General features: G+C 39.2%; 1 long non-coding RNA gene across 4 annotated transcripts in view; it reads left to right on the top strand.

Annotated features, from left to right (window-relative positions):
• LOC110347355 (uncharacterized) overlaps positions 1-17,079 on the top strand; it is a 103,571-nt gene that overhangs the window by 55,655 nt on the left and 30,837 nt on the right. For 2 of the 4 annotated variants that reach the window (XR_015442039.1, XR_002391934.2), the window contains 2 exons: positions 5,147-6,092; positions 6,824-10,788. This is a non-coding gene — a long non-coding RNA (uncharacterized LOC110347355). Of the gene's footprint in view, positions 1-3,916; positions 6,093-6,823; positions 10,789-17,079 lie in introns of those variants that run through there. The other 2 variants (XR_015442038.1, XR_015442037.1) reach the window with 2 other exon arrangements.

Below are 17,079 nucleotides of genomic sequence, written 5' to 3'. Positions count from 1 at the left end.
AAACTAGTTCCCTATCTCCAGTAATTCAGTCACATCTACCTAATCTTCTAGGACAACTATGTATCACAACTAGAGTTTTGATTATTAGTTCTTTAATTTTATCTCATTAATGCTGTAGTTTTCCTTTCCCACAAAAAAACCTGTCTGAACCTCAGTTTCATTATCTGTAAAATGAAGACAGTTATAATGACCATTACTGTACAGACAGGTAATGCATCTAATGTTTTTAGCACATAGTAAGTACTTCATACAAATTAGTTGTCAAGAAGACAGTGTTAAATCAATCAGAAGTCAGGCTACTCTCATGGGATCAAATGGTACTGGGTAGTATTGAAAAAGCTTGGCCAGACTTTGTGGGGAGGAGATCAGGGAGAGGAGAATAGTATATAAAATGGAGGCATGGCCAGGAGCAAGGAAAGTAGAGTGAAGAGGAGGTAGGAAGATAATTTGCAGTATGCCAAGGACACAGGCAGGGATAACCTAAGATCATATCACTCAGGTGCATCTGCTCATAATTACTTAGCCTCTGAATCTAACCCCAAGGTAATCTAAGTATGGGCTAGCTAAGGATGGAGTCATTTTAAGTGTGCATATCTATATGCATTTCAATCACTGGGAAAATCTAGTTCTATTCCCAGGCTTTGCTATTTAACACAGTGTGACTTTGTACATTCTACTTTCCTTTTCTGTGTAGATGTCTTTTGATCTAAAATGAGGAGCTGGGTCATATCAACAATCCCTCTGAACTTCGACATTCTAGGCTGCTAAGCCAATTTAGTCTGACCCAGCAAGAAATAAGTCAAACTGAATGACAGTTTTAAATGACCTTTGTTGAGGGCCTACATGGGCTAGGTATTTTTATCTTTATTAACACATTTGATCTTCAGAGTACATTTACAGTTAAGGTATTATGAGTCCCTCATATATAATACTAATAGTATATCACCATCCTTATTTCTTTTCATGTCTTATTGCATTGGTTGAATGCTATTATCTATGTAGTGCTCTCAAATCTTCTAAATATTGATTTTTATTATCTTTCTGAGCTCCAAACTACCTACCTCTGAACACTCTCTTCCTGATTCTACTGTCCCCCTCCAGTTCTCTTCCTTATGACATTCCCAAAGGAGCAGATGTTATCTGGTCAGAAAAGCATAAAAAACATATATAGACATTGTCATACTACTGATTTTACTATAATTCCAGATATCTTGTGTGAGGGTTCTGCTAGTACACAGGGAATTAGAATCAGAAATAAACCACAGGACATTGAGCAGACAATATTTGTGCAAAGCTAGAGGCCATCTAAATAACCTATATTCTAGTTGCCAGAAATAATAGTGGTTGACATTAATTAAACATACACCATTTTTTCTGGCATTGGGTTAAACAAATTGGGTTTGCAAGCAGGAATGATGTCAGGAGACTTTTGGAAGTGTTTGGAGGTACTTACGTGCCATAAGTGAGGGGGATGCACCTCTAGTGGGTAGGAGCCAAAGCTTCTGCTAAAGGTCCTACAATGTACAGGATACCCCATAAAAACTTTTCTCTGGACTGAATTGTCAGAAGTAATTTTATCATTAAACCAACATTTTTAAGCATATACAACTACTATTACTATGCCTATTTTATAGTGGGAGAACTGAGGATAAAGCATGTGAAGCAATTTGTCAAAATTTACCAAGGTAGACAGAATTCTGCTATGGACACAAGTTTGGCTGACTACAAAGCCTATGTACATGATCATTTTTCTAGGGGTTAAAGGACAGAGCAGCTGAGAATATAGGTCAGGACAAGGAGTGTGGCCTGGATACTAATTCTCAAAGATATCTGAGGGGACAAGGGCTCCATGTGTTCCAGTAACTGCCAAGTTTTATTGTTATTGCAAGAGAAAAAGCAAGCTTAGGCCCTACTTGCTGGGGACAGAATCTCTTGTTGGTCTTAGGGTTGACCCAGGAGCTGATCTTGATTGTTCTCAGCTGAACTGAGCTGAAGAAAGCAGGGCCTCCATCCCATTGACTTTAGCAGCATAGTCCTTTGACTCTGACTTTTGCAGCTTCAAAATGAAGTGGAAGGAGGAGGCTGGCAGACATCTGGAGGCACATGCTTACAGTGAGTGAATAAAGCTCTCAGGTCTCCTTCTTCAATTAGTCAGAGCTCCTTCTCTGATTTTCTTAGCAGTCAGACTCAGTATTAGCACACTAGAGAATTGACAAATGCATGAACACAGGCTTGGCACATAGTAGGCCCCCAATATGAGTCAATGAATAAATTAATCAGGTGAAGAAGCACGTCTTTTATGGAGTCAAACCTTGGAATACAGTAAAGGTCGAAGAGGGGAAGGCAGGGCTGGGGCAACTGGTGATGTCAATGGGTGGGATGGTGCAAAGTTCTCATAAGGGGCCAGCACGGGAGCAGCTACAGCTGCGTCTCGTGGAACACCAGCTACAGAACTCCAAGGAGGCCATGCTCCAAGCACCTTGGAGGTTTGACTAATTTTTAGATTGCATACCTGGAATGCTTTTGTAACCAGCGTTTAAACTTAGTGACCTCCAGGACCAGGGTTAACAGAATTTGGAGGCTTTTTCTCAAGGATTTCCCTTGGGTGAGGTTTGAGGTCATGGATGGACTCAGGAATTTGGTTTATTGTTCTTGAGGTGGAAACAATTTTCAATATTCTGGTTTCCTTCTTTCTAGGCACTTTCAAACCTGACTTCAAGGAATCCAAAGAGGCCAGTGAAAGTCACATAACTCTGAGATCTTTGTTGTATTTATTCTTCTACAGAGGAAGGAGGTGAAGGGAGCAAGGGCAGAAAGGGAACTGAAATTCATTGATGGTTTATTTAGGGCTGAGAGGTTTTCATAACCAAATTCGGGAGGTGGCAGGATGCCATATCTTAAAGCATGGTGTTAGATAGAACTGCGTTATAAGCAACTTGGGTATGTGTCTTAACTCCCTAACCCTTAGCTTACTCATTCATGGTATGGGGATATTTACTTTTTAGAGATGTGATGAAGATTTAACAAGTAAATGCCAGAAATGCACATATTTCAATAGCTGGCACAAAATAAGTGTTCACTGAGTGTTAACAAGCATCATTATTATTTAAAATTTAATAGTCTTTACCACCCTGGGAGGTCCAGGAGATGGGACTCATTGTCTCCATTTGGGTATGAGGAAGCCAAGGCTCTGAGGGTTATTGTGAAGCAGCTTTGCTCTCAGTTCCTCTGGCAAATCTCTGCTGACCTCCAGGCCAGGTCAGGTGTCCCTTCTCTGTGCTATCCCAGTCCCCTGCACTTCCCTCTCAGCTTGGTTAGCAGCATGATGTGAGTGCCTGTTCAGTCACAGCCCCCAACACACTGTAAGTCCAAAAGCACAGGCCTTAGGCCCTGAAGATCACTCTCTCCTGTGTTTCCAGCATCTAGCAGGATGCAGCAAAGTTGACTCTGTATCAGCTGATGGCTAGGTCATTCAAGATCATTTGACTTGGTGGTCTGAATGGTTTTGTTTCTTTCTCAACAGTGTGTGTGCCTGGTGTGTGTGTGTGTGTTTGTGTGTGTGTTTTCTTTCTTAGAAATAATGAGGAAAGCAAGTGGCTGGGGACATCTGTTAGATCTTATCAGGTCTCTTCTTTTTTGGTGAAGTAGTGATAGCAAACTCAGCCTCTTTTCCCCTCTCCATGATGTCCACTAATGTCCTTCAATTTCGAAGGAATCCAAGGCATAACCTAAAATTCCTAAAAAGAGAAGGTGTCATCCGTTTAGAAAGGATTGGGAGTCAATTAAACATTTCTTTGTTATAGAAATATGTAAATTATAATAGGCCCTTGCAAATGACGGAAATAATGACTGGTTTCAGCATAGGGTTTTTAATCTTTCAATAGCTCAGTTTATTTTTTCCACTTTTCTCTCTTAGCTCATTCAGTTCTTCTGTATCTCATGAGGATTATTAGATATGGAACCATGGCCAGCTGTTGAAGGGTGAGCACACCCCCACAGAAGAGCTATTTCTTATTCATTGGTTGATTAATGCATTCATTCATCCATTCATTTGATGATTTTAGCTACTCTGTCCTGGGTCCTGTAGACAAGATAGCATAGAAGGAAACATGTTCCAGCTCTTTGGAGTTTGCAGTTTGGTGGGAGTTGGTCATATAGTTACACCAATGAGTCCATAGTTATAAATAGATGTAATTGCTCAGGAAGAAAAAAAAGTAGTTCTTGGGAGGATTTGACCTATGCTGTATAGTCATGGAGTACTTTCCTGAGGAAGTGAAACCAGCTGGGATTTGAAGAATGGATAGGAGGTGGCTAGTGCTTGGTAGTGGGAGAATGTTCTAGGCAAAGACAACAGTGTGTGCAAGGTTTTGGTGGACAGTTGGAACTAAAAGAAGGTCATCAGATTAGAACATGAAGTTGGAGGCCCATAAGATATAAAACAGGCTGGAGGGAGGCCGTGTGGACTGCAGGGACTGTGTAGGTTAGGGTAAGGATTTAGTTTTTATTCTAAGAAAAAGGAAAGCATAGAAGGGTCTTAAGAAGCTATGGGATATAATTTGGTTTATCTTATTTTCAAATATTTCAGTTGCTATGGGAAGAATGAAGGATGCTTGAGTGGATGTGGGGAGACAAGTGAGATTGCCCAGAAAGAGATATTGTTTGTACTCAGTGGCGGTAGTGGATGTGGGGGCCATGACTCACGGGGAGCTTTTGGAGGATGTGGGAATTGAGGCAAACACATTGTCAAGAGACTTAGGGTTTTTTTTGTTTGTTTGTTTTAGGTTAGGGTTAAGGTAACTGGAAGGATGGTGTCCCTCTCAGAGACACGAAGGTTGCTGACAAAGGGTGAGGTTGGATGGGAGGAAGGAATAGAAGGTGAACTTGACTTTGGGTTTAGTTGAGCTCCAGAGCCTATTCTCAGAAGAAGAATGAAGAGGAAGTGGCTAGTAGTTGTAGTAGGAGAACTCACTTCATCTAAGTGTATGAAGTGTGATAGAAAAATGGTGAATGTTTAAAATTTAAAAAATGTATTACAATAAAGGACATACTGCTATCCTCCTTAAAATACTCTTTCTTGCTTCAAATACATCTCATCATTCTTGCTACTTTCTGAAGGAGTTCTTGAAATCCTCTTTCTTGTCTTTAGGAGGCATGATCAAAATTGGGTGAATGTTGCTGTCACGTGCTATCCAACAGAAAAGCAGGCTCATAAAAACATTACTGTGTATCCTTATCCACCTTATTCACTGGATTTGGCACTATGAAACTTCTGCCTTTTCCCCAAAGTCAAAATGACAATGAAAGGTAATTATTTTGAACCAATTCAGAACATCAAGGCAACCACAGTGGCACAACTAGAAGTGTCAAGAATGATGGAATAAGTGTGTTTGAAGTGAGGGGCAATAATTTGAAATGGGTTAAAAGCAATACATCTTTAATTGTAATAAATTCTTAAAAAAAGTAAACGCTTACTTGTTTTTGATCATTCTGTGTAGATGATGAGAGGCAAGTAGATGGATATGTGCAACCCTCCAACTCTGAGGTCTCTAGAGAACCAATTTTGAAACTCATCACTTTTTCCAGTTTAATTTCTCTGTTGTCAATTTTTGGTCAGGCCATGGTCAAGGCACTTACATTCCTTTCCTCTCTAGTAAGGTTTATCTGAGTGAGAAAATGTGGTCTTCTCAATAAGAGGTAAACCTGATTCTATTTATCAATTCTGTAAAGGAGCTATAATGAAATGCCAGTTTGAAAGAGTTTCACATAGACCCTGAGGCAATGTCCCCTTTCAGAGAGAAGTCTCTTAGGCTGGGCAAGTTCTGTCTCTCTCACACAGGGGTCACAGGAAGCAGTCTATTGAGTTGGAGGTGGTATCTATCTTTATTCTCATCTGATCAATACTGCATATCTGTTTTTGATAATTTTTAATAGTGTCATTTGTTTATTTATTGATTCATTTAGCCAGGCCTTACAGAGCATACGATTTTTGATGCTAAAGGTACACACAGAATAAGACAGATGAGGTCTCAGTTCCCATGAAGATTTCATTCCATTTGGAGAAACAGGTCATAGTCAAGGAAGCAAATAACAAGGTAAGTTTTGATGACATTAGGGAAGCCCTGTCTAAGGAATGGCATTTGAAGGGCACCAGATGGATGAGCTGGTCAGTCCTGTAAAGTGCAGGAGGAGAATGGAGAATGGAGTCAGCTGTGGAATCAGCAATGAATGGGTCCTAAGGATGCATTTTTGAGGACTAGAAGAAAGGTTGGGGTATTGGCTCAAAGAGCCGAGGGGAGGCGATAGGAGATAAGACTGTGGAGGCTACAGAGACCAGATCAGGTAGAACTTCTTAGGCTATGAAAAATTTTGCTCTAAGTATGCTGGGAAGTTACTGAAAGCTTTAAAGCAGGGGGCATGAACTGCCCAGGGAGCTGATTAGACTGATTTGACTGATTTGTTACCTCAAAAGATACCTCTGGCTGCTATGTGGAGAGCAGATGGTTGGAAGACAAAGAGAAGGAGTTTAGTGGGGAAGGTATTGCAGTTGATTGTCCCCATGGGAAGGGGATTGAGGCTGAGGCCACAATGATGATGGTGATCACTAGCTTTCAAGCTTCTCTTTTGTGGGCTTAGCTGGGTGACACATACCACAAGTCTAGAAGGACTCTTTAATTAATTCTGCCATCCATTGCTTACCCTAGCTACCATTATAGCTATTTTCAAAACCTAAGAAGTGTGGATAGAGTATATCTTTTTATTATTCAAGCTATAAGTTTGATTTCTCTTATTAGTTAATTTCATTGTTGTTGTTTTCATCAATTAGATTATTGACTAATGAATGATTTGCATTATCTTTGGGGAGATTCAATCATGGAAACAGGATGGACAAATGGACATTACTCCAGACATTCAGGTGAGTCTAAGTCTAACTGCTAAGATCCAAGATATCTAGGTATTGGGAAATATTCACAGAAGGTTGAACTGCATTTTTGAAAGGATAAAAAAGTATGACATGTTTAGAAAAAGCCAAATAGTTTATTGTTCCCAGAATACATTTGACATGGTAGGGGTATTGTCAGGAGATGAGAAGAGAGAGGCTTTGGTAGATAGGATTGGCCAGCAAGCAAAGGGCTAATGAAGGCTATTCAGTAGCACAAAGGAGGGACACGCTCAAATGTAAGCTTTAGAAAGATACCTTGGCTATAGGGAAGAGAGTGGATTGGAGACAATGAGGCTGGAGGCAAGGAACATGATTAGGAGACTAACGCCATAGTCCTAGGCTGCAGCTATCAGTCCCCAGACTTAGGTCCAGGAGTGGCTACGGAGGGACGGGAAACAACATGGTATATATTTAGATGGTAGAGGTGGCATGTTCTGGTGGCTAATTGGATGTGGAGGGAGAGGAAAGAGGGGGGTAGGGAAAACTCCAAGATTTCTGTCTTGAATGATTGGAAGGATAGCAATGTGACAGCAGATTGTTATAGCTATGAAAATATCTTGCTTATGTGGTTTATGAAATAAATTGGAAGAAATTGTAAATTGCAAAAAGTTGCTTCAGTTCTCCATCCTCTCCTGTATCTTTGCACATTTGAACTATATCTTTGAAGCTCCTGGTATCAAAAGATGAAGTCTAGTTTCCCATCCCATAAATCTGGTCTGGCCCTGTGATCAGCTTTCTGGCCAACATAATGTTGTGGAAATAATGTTATACCAGTTTTTGAGTCTCGGCCTTAAGAGGCCTGGTGCTCTGAGACACTGTGGCTTCTTGTGAACAGCTCTTATGTGAACGAATAGAGTGCTGGATGATGTGAGGCCATGTGGAGGCAAAACAAGCTCTTTCAGCCAAGCCCATCTTCCACTGGCTAGGCCCCAGCTGACCAAGCAGCTGCCCCAAATGCTATGCCTGAGCATAGCTAAGCACTGATTACCGGAACCTGGCCCAAACTGTTGGTCCAAAGGATCATGAGCTAAGCAAATTACAGTTGTTTTAAGCTACTAAGTTTATGGGTTGCCTGTTAGAGAGAAAAAGTGAAGTGATGGAGATATTTACGAAATAGATGTGAAGCTGAATTCAATTTAGGTGACATTGCCTGCCATCACCCTATTATATAAGTTTTACTGGACCCCACAGTGCTGATGGAGGACTAAATTAGAATCAGAAGCCTCTTGATTAATGATCTCATGAAGTTCTAAGAATATTGTGTTTAATGAATCAGTCTGTATATGTTTCCAGAGAATACATTCCAACCTTTGATGACTTCAGTCCGTATTCCTACCATAATGAGGCTGTGCTAGATCTGGAAGACACAGGATGACCAACAGTTCTGGTTTGCTTGGGACTCTCCTAAAAGTCTCACATCCCAGGAAAGCTAGGACAGTTGATCACCTTATTGCTGGGCTGAGAAGGCGAGGGGTTCATCTCAGGCACACTCCCCAGAAGGGCAAACCTCTCCATTCTTATGCTTTGTAAACATATCTGGTGAGTGCCACACACCAGGAGAGAAGAGTCAGTGGCTAATTCTGCAGCTCTCTCTGTGTAGAGTGGTGACTCAGGCCACTGGCAGCCTTAATCTCTCCTACAGAGGCAGAAGGGCTGCTACCTTGGATCTGAAAATGGCCATATACATGACTCTCATAGATGAAACTCAGCTCAAGGAATCCAGAAAAAGATGATACATGGGAGGGGAAAGGGACAGGAATAGAGAACTGGTTTCATCTCTTTCAGGAACCTTGTTGATTCTTTATCGTGAACTCTTTGTTTGAAAAAACTCCATTTTTCATACATTCAAAATTCCAAGCTGCTGAAAATTTCCTCCTGTGATGAGACACATTCAGAACAAAACATGCGTCCTGATTTGTCTTTCCCTGAAATCAAAGGCAGTATTCTAAAGAGATTGCGTTTGCCACACAAAGGTGGCAGATGTTTGCTGAGATTATAGCTGCACAAGCATTCTGCATACTCGATCTTGGGTGCTTTTCATTTTTTAAAAGAAACAGTTTTGTGTCATTCCTGGATCCTCTGGGAACTTCTGTTACTGCCAGTATGGAGCCATGGCTCAGAGGTATGGATGAAGGCAGGCGTGCTAAACTGGCCTTCCATACTCTGGCTGTTCTGCAGAGTAGTTTCTGAGCAAGGCCAGTATCTTTTCTTTCCCTTCTGGTGCTGGGGTGGGACATTCAGGCTCATGTATGTTAATCATGTGCTCCACTGCTGAGCTACACCCCTAGCCAATTCCTAAGTAAGATTAGGCTGAAGCAGGTGTAGTTGGGATTAGTCAACTCAGTAGGGGTTCCTTTGCCATCCACATGTATCCAGAGTGGTCTTAAGTCCTCTAGGCAGTATACTAGGACTTCAAAAGATGAGATCCTAGCTTTTGCATTAATTTGACATTCACTGACTTTCTTGAATTAATGAAGTGATAACGTAAATGATAGAATGTTCTTTAACCTGTCCCACCACATAATTCAGACCTCTTTGTCTCCCTTGGTCCCTCTCTCTCTCTCTCTCTGCCAATTCCTATGCCCCCTTCAAGATCCAGTGTCTATGTTAACTCCTCCAGGAGTTCTTTCCTGACACCTTCAGCCTATGTTCCTTATTAACCTCTCTCTTCATGCTTCTATGATACACTTTGTGCATATAATAATCAATACTTCAGCAATTATAGGTATCTTTTTATTGTTTCTCTCTTCTGGGCATGGCTGATAGATTTAATTTTATACTTCTGTTTTTCCTACTGTTGCTGCTGGAAATGATGTTACGCTGGATTCTGAGGGTGGTTTTCATCATTATATGGTCTGCTTTTTGTCTGTCAGCAGCAGAAGGCTAGGTTCCTCACAGCAGTGAATCTAAAGAACATATAATCAGAAATAAAAAGGGAATTGTGTGTGTGTGTGTGTTCACACTGTTGTGTAACAGATCTCCAGAACTTTGTCATTTTGCAAAACTGAAACTCTATACCCATTAAACAACTTCCCACTCTCCCCTCCCCACAGCCTCTGGTAATCACCATCCTATTTTTTGTCTCTACAATTTGACTGCTTGATATTTCTTCATGTAAGTGGAATCATGCAGTATTTGTTTTATTATGACTGGATTATTTCATTTAGTATAATATCCTCTAGGATCATTCATAGTGCAGTGTGTGTCAGAATTTCTTTCCTTTTTAAGGCTGAATAAATATCTCATTTTATGTATAGACTATATTTTGCTTATGCAGTCATTTGTTGATAGACACTTTGTTACTCAGACTTCTCATTATTGTGAATAATGCTATTTTGAACATGGATGTGCAAATATTTCTTTGGGATATTGCTTTCCATTCTTTTGAATATATACCTAGAAGTAGGATTACTGGATCAGATGATAATTCTGTTTATTTTTTGAGGAATAGTCATGCAGCTTTTCATATGTCATGCCACTTTACATTCCCACCAACAGTGTGCAAAGGTTCTAATATCTCCAAATCCTTACCAGGACTCAATAATTTCTGCTTTTTTTTGTTGCTGTCATCCTAATATATGTGAAGTGAGATCATGTTGTAATTTTGATTTGCATTTTCCTAATGATTAGTGGTGTTGAACATTTCTTCATATGCTTGTTGGCCTTTTTTATGACTATCTTTCAAGAGATGACCGTGTAAGTCTTTTGGCCATTTTAAATTAGGTTATTTTTGTTGAGTTGTACAAGTTCTTTATTCTGTTATTTATCCTTTATCAGACATAAGATTTGCAAATAATTTCTCCCACTTAGTAGGTTGTCATTTTATTTTAATTGTGTCTTTTTAAAACTGTGTGCAAGATTTTTATATTTCATCAACATATAAACCTATTTAAAATATTTAGTATTTTGATTGGTTATATAATAATTATAATGTATTTATAAGGTACAATGTGATATTGCAATTCATACATTGTGTTATGATCTAATCAGGGTAAATTTGCACACCCATCACCTTAAACTTTGAGTTTTTTCTTTTTCTTTTCTCTTTTTCTGGTACCAGGGATTGAACTCAGGACCTTGTGCTTGTGAGGCAGGTGCTGGACCCACTGAGCTAAATCCTTCGCTCCTAATTTTGTCCTTTTGATATCCAGAAGCTTTTAATTTTGATATAGTTTTTGCAGAGGAGGTGAACCTTCCAGGTTGCCATACCACTGGCCCCAGTGCAGAGGAGCAGAGGTGCCCCCAGCGCAGTGGAGGTGAACCTTCTGGGCAACCATACCCCGCCCCCCCAGCTCTGACGAGGTGAGCCATGCAGGTGCCATCATCACATATCTTGCTTACTGGCCGCCATTGAAATGAGAAGACAGGTAAATAAGTCTCAAAACCAGACTTCCAAATCACCTAAAGCAACCCCAAAGGAAAACGAGATGGAACAATCTGATACTCAACTACCTGGAATCCCTGAACTGGCAACAAAAGAGGATCTGGAAAAAATGAAATCAGAAATAATTTCTCAGATAACAGCAGAGATTGTGCCCATAGTGCAAGACATCATTAATAAATCTAGAGAGGACACAGATAAAAAATACAGGAGCAGAGGAACATGATGAAACCCCAACATAGGAAACAAATGGAGTCCATAAAACAGATGCAAATAGATTTGAGGAGATTAAAAACTCCATTGAAAGTCTGTGCAGCAAAATGAGCCAATGTGAGGACAGAATTTCAGATATAGAAGATAAGATTGCAATTAGTGACCAGGAAAAGAAAAATTTCTTTAAAATTTCTTTAAAATTGTAAGGGACCATGATAAATCAATCCAATAGCTGCTAGACAATGCAAAGAAGAATAACATAAGACTGATCAGAGTCAATGAAGAAACAGGAGAGAGTGCAGACGACATAAAAAAACTGCAGAAGTGATGGCAGAAAACTTTTCAAGCAGGGGAAAAGAACTTGACATACAGGTAAGTGAGGCATACAGGACTCCAATTAGCCTTGATAAAAAAAAATCTACACATAGGCATATAATAGTTAAGGATTAAAGAAACCCAACAGAAGAACAAAATTCTACAAGCAGTTAGAGAAAAGAAACAAATCACATACAAAGGAAAACCCATCAGAATCACTTCAGACTTCTCAAGGCAAGAAGAGGTTGGAGTGACCTGTTTCAAGCCCTAAAGGAAAACAGCTTCCAACCCAGATTGATGTACCCTGCAAAGCTATCTTTCAAAATTGATGGAGAAATAAGATACTTTCAGGATGAAGAGCACCTTAGGAACTTCATGAATACCAAACCAGCACTCCAAAAATTTTTAGAATATATCCTAGGAAAAGACAATGAGGATCACAACCCGAGGAAGCCCAGTGGAATGAATCTGTCAGGCATGACAAGAAATTAAACACAAAGGGGGAGAATCCAATAAACAGAAAAAGTCATGGCAATGATAAGTCAATACATTTCAGTTATAACCATCAATGTTAATGGTCTCAATTTACCCATCAAAAAAAACAGACTGGCAGAATGGGTCAAGAAGCAAGATCCAACAATATGCTGCATACAAGAAACACACTTAATTCAAAAAGAAACTCATAGACTCAAAGTTAAAGGGTGGAAAACGATACTCTATGTGACAGGAACCCAAAACAAAGCCGGAGTAGCTATCCTCTTTTCAGATCAAGTGGATTTCAAACCAACACAGATTAAGACAGACAAAGAAGGACACTACATCCCTGTAAAGGGAACAATCCAAGAGGATGAGAGGACAATCATAAACATATATGCACCAAACACTAGTGCGCCCAACTATATAAACAAATTTTTAGCAGCTATACCTTAGACAAAGGACTACTATCTATAATAAAAAAAGAACTGAAAAAAATCAGACCCCCCAAATTCAAAGACCCAACTCAAAAGTGGGCATCTGAAATGAACAGACATTTCTCTGACAAAGAAGTAAAAACAGACATTTCCCAGACAAAGAAGTAAAAGCAGCAAATAAACATAGGAAAAAATGTTCAACATCACTGGTCATTCGAGAGATGCAGATGAAAACAACACTGAGATTCCACCTCACCCCAGAAAGAATAGCTGCTATCAAGAAATCAACCAATAACAAATGCTAGTGGGGATATGGGGAGAAAGGAACCCTTCTCCATTATTTGTGGGAGTGCAGACTCATGCAACCACTGTGGAAATCAGTATGGAGATACCTCAAAGAACTAGGACTAGAGGTCCTATTTGACCCAGCTATTCCCCTGCTGGGTATCTTCCCTAAAGAATTAAAAGATTCATACAACAGCGATATATGTGCACCCATGTTTACAGTGGCACAGTTTGTAATAGCTAAAGCTTCGAAACAGCCTAAGTGCCCATCAACTGGAAATTGGATAAAGAAGATGTGGTTTTTTATTTTATTTTATGTTTTTTATAAAATGATGTACTACTCAGCCATAAAGAATGAGAAAATAGAGACATTCACAGCTAAATGGATGCATATTGAGGCCATACTCTTAAGTGAAATAAATATGACACACATATGTAAATACCAAATATTTTCTCTAGTGTGAGAAACTGAAAGTGTGAGGATTAAAATGATTGAAATGAATAATTGATAAGTTGAAATAGGAAGAAAATGCTCAAAAGGGTAGGGGTGGTAGGAGGGGAAGGGGAAAGCAAAGAAGGGAAAGGAAAAATTATGAGAAAAGAAAAAATGGAAATGAAGTCTATGTAAATAGGGAAGGGTGGAGGGGGGGAAGGGCCCATGAGTAATGGGGAAAAAATAAGAACCAAGATACATCATGTACAGGTACAAGCAACCAATGATAAATGTAAAGTATTGTATACCTAAAATGTACCAATAAAAGAATTTAAGAAATAAAAATTAGAAGAGATCCCACTTGTTGATTGTTTGTGTTAGTTCATGGGCAACTGAAGGCTTGTTCATAAAATCTTTTCCTACACCAATGTCTTCAAGAGTTCTACCTAACCTTGGTCCAGCCAGTTCAGCATTTCTGTTTTATTATTTAGAACTTTAATCCATTTTGATTTTAGTTTAGTGCAAAGTGAGAGATATAGGTCTAGTTTCAATCTTTGGCAAGTTGAATTCCAATTTTTCCAGCACCATTTATTAAAGAGGCTATCTTTCCTCCAGTGAGGATGTTTGGCTGCTTTGTCAAAGATGAGGTGGCTGAGTGTGTCTGGAGTTGTTTCTGCATCTTCTAATCTGTTCCACTGGTCCTCAGGTCTGTTTCTTTTCCAGTACCATGCTGTTTTTATCATGGTGGCTTTCAAGTATAGTTTCAAGTTGGGGATTGTGATACCCCCTGCCATGTCTCTCTTGCCTAGAATTGCTTTTGCTATTCTAGATCCCTCATTCCAAATGAATTTTTGGATTGATTTCTCAAGGTCCATGAAGTATGCTGCTGGAATTTCAATTGGGATTGCATTGAATCTATATAGCAGTTTTGGAGGTATGGCCATTTTCACTATGTTGATTCTTCCTACCCAGGAGGGTAGGAAACATAATGTCTTTACATTTTCATATATCCTCTTCAATCTCTCTTTTCAGAGTACTACAGTTTTCCAAGAAGAGGTCTTTGATTTCTTTTGTTAGATTGATTCCTAGGTATTTCAGTTTTTTGGATGCTATTGTGAAAGGAATTGTTTGCCCTATTTCTCTCTCAGTGAGTCTGTCATTCATGTAGAGGAAAGCTATTGATTTTTGTGTGTTGACTTTTTATCCAGCTACTTGACTGAATTTGGTTATTAAGTCTGGAAGACTTTTGGTGGAGCTCTTGGGGTCTTCTATATAGAGTTTCATGTCATCTGCAAATAATGACAATTTGACTTCTTCATTTCCTATCTTTATTCCTTTTATTTCTTTCTCTTGTCTAACTGCCATGGGTAATGTTTCCAAAACTATATTGAACAAGAATGGTTATAGCAGACATCCTTGTCTTGTTCCTGATTTTAGTGTGAAAGATTTCAGTTTTTGAGCATTTAGTATGATATTGGCTGTTGGTTTTTCATAGATGGATTTATCAGATTGTGGTAGAGACCATCTATTCCAATTTTTTGGAGAGATTTTGTCAAATGCTTTTTCTGCATCTATTAAGACGATCATATGGTTCTTGTCCTTGGCTCTATTGATATAGTGTATTACATTCACTGATTTGTGTATGTTGAACCATCCCTGCATCTCTGGGATGAATCCCACTTGATCAGGGTGTATGATCTTCTTGATGGTCTTCTGCATTCTATTTGACAGTATCTTATTAAGGATTTTTGCATCTATGTTCATTAGTGAGATTGGCCTATAGTTCTCTTTTTCTTATGAGTCTTTCTCTGCTTTGGGGATCAAGGTGATGCTTGCTTCCAGGAATGAATTTGGGAGTATTGCTTCCCTTTCAATTTCATTGAAGAGTCTAAACAGTAGTGGCAGTAGTTTCTGTCTAAATGCCTTGTAGAATTCAGCAGTGAAGCCATCAGGACCTGGGCTTTTCTTAGTTGGTTAAGTTTTTAATTATGTTTTTAATTTTATTGATTGATATTGGGTCACTTAGAACTTTAAGGTCTTCTTTGTTCAACTTTGTTAATTCATGTGTATCTAGGCATCTGTCCATTTCTTCTGTGTTTCCCATCTTATTGGCATATAGGTTCTCGAAGTGCATAGTGATGATCCTCTGGATTTCTGCTGGGTCTGTTGTAATTTCACCCTTTTCATTCCTAATTGCATGGATTTGGGCTTTTTCTTTCCTTTTTCTGATAAGGTTGGCTAAGGGTTTGTCAATTTTGTTCATTCTTTTGCAGAACCAACTCTTGGCTTCATTGATGTTTTTGTATCATTCTCTTACTCTCCATTGCATTGATTTCTGTTTTAATCTTTATAATTTCCTCCCTTGTATAAACTTTGAGTTTGTCTTGCTCTTCATTTTCCAAAAGCTTGAGGTTCAGCATCAGGTTGTTTAATTGGGCTCAATCTATTTTCCTAATATGAGTATTTACTGCTATGAATTTCCTTTGTAAGACTGCTTTCACTGTGTCCCATAGATTCCAATATGTTGTTTTGTCCTTGTCATTTAATTGTAGGAACTGTCTGATTTCTTCTTTAATTTCCTCTGTGACCCATTGGTTATTTAGAAGTGTGTTGTTCAGTTTCCATGTGTTTATGAAATTTTTGCTGTTTCTTTTGCTGTGGATCTCCAATTTCACTGTACTATGGTCTGATAATATACAGGGGATAACTTCAATTCCTTCGCATTTAGTTAAACATGTTCTATGAGGGAGTATGTGGTCTATTTTGGAGAATGACCCATGTGCAGCTGAAAAGAATGTGTATTCTGATTTTGTGGGATGGAACACTCTGTAAACATCTGTCAAGTTCATTTTTTCAAGAGTTCGATTGAATTCTAGTATTTCATTTTTTTTGTCTAGTTGATCTATCTATTTGTGATGGTGGGGTATTGTAGTCCCCCAGTATGACTGCATTAGTGCTTATTTGATTTTTCACTTCCATTAGATTGTCTCTTAGCTCTGCTGGTGGTTTCTCTTGCAGTGCAGAAGCTTTTTAATAAGAGGGGGATCTGTTCTTATCAAAAAGCTTCTGCACAGCAAGAGAAACCACCAACAGTGTGGAAAGACAACCTACAATGTGGGAAAAATTTTTCACCTGCTGTTCCTCAGACAAAGGTCTACTATCTAGAATCTATAAAGAACTTAAAAAAATCAGACCTCCCGAATTTAAAGACCCGATGCAAAAATGGGCACCTGAAATGAACAGACATTTCTCAGACAAAGAAGTAGAAATAGCAAATAAATACATGAAAAAATGTTCAACAACACTGGTCATTTGAGAGATGCAGATGAAAACAATGCTGAGATTCCACCTCATCCCAGAAAGCATGGATGCTATGAAGAAATCAACCAATAACAAATGCTGGCGGGGCTGTGGGGAAAGAGGAACACTGCTCCATTGCTGGTGGGAGTGTAGACTGGTGCAACCACTGTGAAGATCAGTACGGAGATACCTCAGAGCACTGGGACTGGAACTCCCATTTGACCAAGCTCTTCCCCTGCTGGATATCTTCACAAAAGAATTAAAAGAATCATTCCACAGTGATATATGCGTACCCATGTTC

Source organism: Heterocephalus glaber, unplaced genomic scaffold, assembly GCF_053883595.1.
Source record: "Heterocephalus glaber isolate CG9 unplaced genomic scaffold, H.glaber_assembly_v1.0 deba00001532, whole genome shotgun sequence".
Classification (NCBI taxonomy): Eukaryota; Metazoa; Chordata; class Mammalia; order Rodentia; family Bathyergidae; genus Heterocephalus; species Heterocephalus glaber.
The sequence above is the reverse complement of the archived record's forward strand: the minus strand, read 5'-3'. Positions and strand labels throughout refer to the sequence as shown.